This window comes from Aquila chrysaetos, chromosome Z (genome assembly GCF_900496995.4).
Source record: "Aquila chrysaetos chrysaetos chromosome Z, bAquChr1.4, whole genome shotgun sequence".
NCBI lineage: Eukaryota > Metazoa > Chordata > Aves > Accipitriformes > Accipitridae > Aquila > Aquila chrysaetos.
In genome coordinates, this window is record NC_044030.1 from 64,252,579 (window position 1) to 64,256,661 (window position 4,083).

Sequence of the window (4,083 nt, forward strand, 5' to 3'; positions counted from 1 at the left end):
CCAGAATGGAGATGGTACAGCCATGCAGGAAAAAAACCCCAAAACTATTATTCTATTATTAAACTAATATTAAAAAGGTGATACATTAAAACGTATTCTTTTTTTAAACTCACTCACTTGTGACCAATCTCGTGTGCAATGGTAAAAGCTGAACCTAGGCCAATGTCTTCATTAATGCTGCAGCTCCTTTCAGGCTCACACATTCCAGCCACAGAGGCCAAGCCTGAATAAACAGAAGGAGACACAAAGGGTCATGCCAAGGTGTTTCAGTCTTAAAAGCCCTAGTTATAAATGCCTGGATTCTTTTTAATAACCTCTATGCACAGAAGGAGCAGTTGGCAAAAGGTTAACTTTCTAGTCATTTGCAAAATCACTGGGGGGAATTTCACTTTGCCGGCTAGACATTAATATTTTTTGAACTGCAGTCAGTGCTGGAAAATGTCTAGACTAGGGGTTAGATTTATAAATTTTACTTCTGGTAACTTGGGACCACCTAGTAACTTGAGCCAGGAGTGGGAATTTAAGAAAGCATTTCTATTTTAACATTCTTGAGCCTGAAGAAAAGCAAAATGTATCCACATTATTTTTCTAAAGAAATCTGTTTAAGTTTAGTGGGTTCATAAAAACATACAAGCAACTTTTTTAGGTATGAAAAGCCCCACATGGTACGTTAAAAAAATTTAAAAAAACCAAACCTGAATGCATCAATGAAGAGAGAGGAGACATGTTAATAACAAGCATTCATTTAACCATGAAGTCTTTTCCATTTATCACCCATCATCTTCTGGAATTAAAACCTTACTGTATTACAAGTGCTTTTAAAAACTTTCTCTAGAGAGAGAAAGCCACTGGCATTTACAGAATACGGCTCTTCCGTATCTTAAACATTCTTCAGCAACAGATTATCACACAACATACTGCAGTCATAATTTAGTCCCACTAGAGAAAGCTCTAAACACTGGATTTATTTAATGTATTCCTCCCTAGAGTTTCTTATCTGTAAGGAGCAATAATCCTTTCTTTAAGGAAATTACCTGCTCAGTTAACTACACTATAACAAAAAAATGACTGAAAAAAGTGTAACTTTGGTTGGGGGATGGGGGGAATGGGGCAGGGAGGGGGGAAGAGAGAAATCATACTCTTTATATGAGCAGGCACTTCAAGTTATTCTGTTTCGACTAACAGTAAGCAAGTAGTAAGATGACAAGTGCTTCCTGGCTGTGCCCACATTAGCAAGTAATGTGGAGCCATACGAATGGGTCAGCAGTGTGAAGCACTGATACTGATGAGGCTCCTCACATACCTGTATGTGGACTGGACACTCCAGTTTGGACTAGTTTAATCCCACAGGCTGAGCATACTCACTACACAGGTGGTTCAAAGCCTTCTAAAGGTAAACAATACTACAGGATATCATGACAATACAGTCCATGTAGTGATTTTGACTGTAATGTCTCCCGTAGGCACATATGGAGCATTTGGGGAATATGTGTTCTGACTTAAGTTTTCTCCAAAACAAATCTAGTTTGCACACATCAAAACTACTCTGATAACCAAACTGACATGGGCAAAAGATGACAATGTGTGTCTGTAGAATTTGCATCAAAATAGTACTACTGCTATAAACAAATCATGGGTGTAGACACATCCACTGAGAACAGGATAAAACATCAGAAGAAAAAAGACTATCCATGGAGAAAACTGTCAATTTTTTTGCAGTGTGCAACCTGTAGAAAAAACAATAATTACAGTTCACCTATGCTATTCTAACTGAGCAGAACATTCTGAAGACAACACGATAATACTTATACATAACTGTCATGTTCCCCTGCAAAGTCCACCACATTTGAGCAACAAAGTCATCTGTATCTTCAGGTCTTGTAACTGACCACTTGCTTCAGTGACTTACAGGACCAGACTAACGTAATTCCATACCATGCTTGCAGAAAGTGACAGAGATCAAGTCAAGAACTCGGTTTATGGCTCAGATTTAAAAAAGGAGTTGTCCTTCACTGGAGCCACAGACATGCTGCAAAGACATCTGAGGTCTATTTTTTCTAAGAGGTTCCATGAATGATTCCTGTTTTAGGTAATGGGCATAGGAGAGAGGTGTCTCTGCCACATGAAAGAAACCCTTTACTTCTTTGTCTTCCTAGAATACCAATGATTCAGGTTTCTTTTGACCTTTTGAGGCCTCTTTGAGACTTTTCTTCACAGACTCCTTAAATAATATATGCTCAGTTTTAGTTACTGGAGGTCAGTGGGAGTTAAGCATATTAAATGCCTTGCAAAAGAGGGCCACAGGGCCTTGTCTCTTCTCCAATTCAATGCCTATAATGTAAATAAATTGTCATGGTTGTGTTGCCGAGGGTCCTATAACACTGAGTTGGAACTGATACCCTATGTGATTTTTATTAAAAAAAAAAAAAAAAACCACAAGCCTTTTGTTTAATAAAACATTTGCCAAAGTCTATCCTCTGTTATGCTGGATTCAAGTGAAGCAGAATTTGCCTTTACGCCAAAGCCTGATACAGTAAGAACTAGAACGCTAATGATCTGTGTTAAAAATATCACGTAAAAATATCAAATAGCTCATACGTGAATATATGCTCTTTCAAACTTCCTTCTTTTAACGCTTGCAAAGACAATTCTATGACACCAATATAGACAGTATCTTCAGTTCTCTCTCCTCCACACAGATGTCAAAGAAAATCTGTCACATTTAGAAATTCATCAGCATCATTTGCCTTTTACTAAAACATGCTGTGCATATTGTTTATATTTGCAGCAGGCAAAATTCTGGTACCTTTCCCCAGGTAAACTACATCCCTGTGCCAGAAGCTTTGTGCTGACTTGAGTGGAACTTGTAGACAAATTAAGATGAGTTAAGGCTATCAAAGCATACAGTACTACAGGGAAAGTCAAAGCAAATACAACTATGAGCTCTGATTGAGAAAAGTATTAATAGTCTGAACTAGCTGAATTAGAATTGTTTCTTTACTTCTGAGAAAGAGGCTTATGAAAGGATGCAAACTGAAAAAAATCTAAATAAATGTCACATTAGTCTTTGAATAATATTTCTTTCATATATTAAAGTACTATTAAAGGTAATAACTATACCATAGTAAATAACTTTTAGCGACAAATTTACGTATGGAGAGAACAATAGGTCTCCATCCTGCACCTAAGGTAGCTGTGTGTGCTTCTCTGTTGTCAAAGCATTGTTTTACGGAGTTTCAATGTTACTGTAATTTATATCACTATGGTATTTTTCTCTAAGTCTGTGAAAGGAACAATCTGAAGTTGTACTCCCTGTGTACAACACAGCAACAGTGTAAACCTCAAAGCTTGTTTCTTTTGTAAGTGGTTGGGGTTTTTTTTGTCGTTTTTAACTTTCCTGAGGTCTTTTACTTGTATTTTTTTTAACTAGATCATGGACACATGTTAAATGGAAAAAAACCAGAAAGTTCTCTTCTGTAAGAAGTAAGTTTGAGTCATCTGCTAGGTTTTATCAGAAACTACAGCTGCCACAGAAGAAATACACAGCAGCAGTTCACTTAATTTAAACTTCCAGCAATGTATCAAAGCCGAAACCCACTTAGGTTACCTTTTATTGTTCATGTTTATAAAAGTGCAAGATTTTGGAAGCATAAACTTAAAAAGATCTAATCAGTCAATAAATCCAGAGCTGAGTATAAAGCAAGGGAACAGCAAATACAAGCTGAAGTTTCTCTTTATAATCTTACCCAGTGTTCCACAAGGCTTGTTTTTGTAAGTGCAGATATCATATCTGTTAAGGAGAAAGAAAGTAGATAAAATATGTCAGAGAATCAAATTTGTAAGATATTTTGTATATTTATCACATATTTGTATCACAGTTCAAGTTGTCAGACCGCAATCAGCTTAATTATGTGCAGCCAGCTGGTGTCGGCATTTTCTACACTCTGGTGTAAACCGCAAGCTGCAGTACACTCACAGCCGCTGGCCTCAGGCCAGTGGGACACCTGCCAGTAAGAAAAAAATGGTTAAAGTGGATCTTTGTAATCACCGGCTCCATAAAGCAGTCTACCATGCTGTTTTACG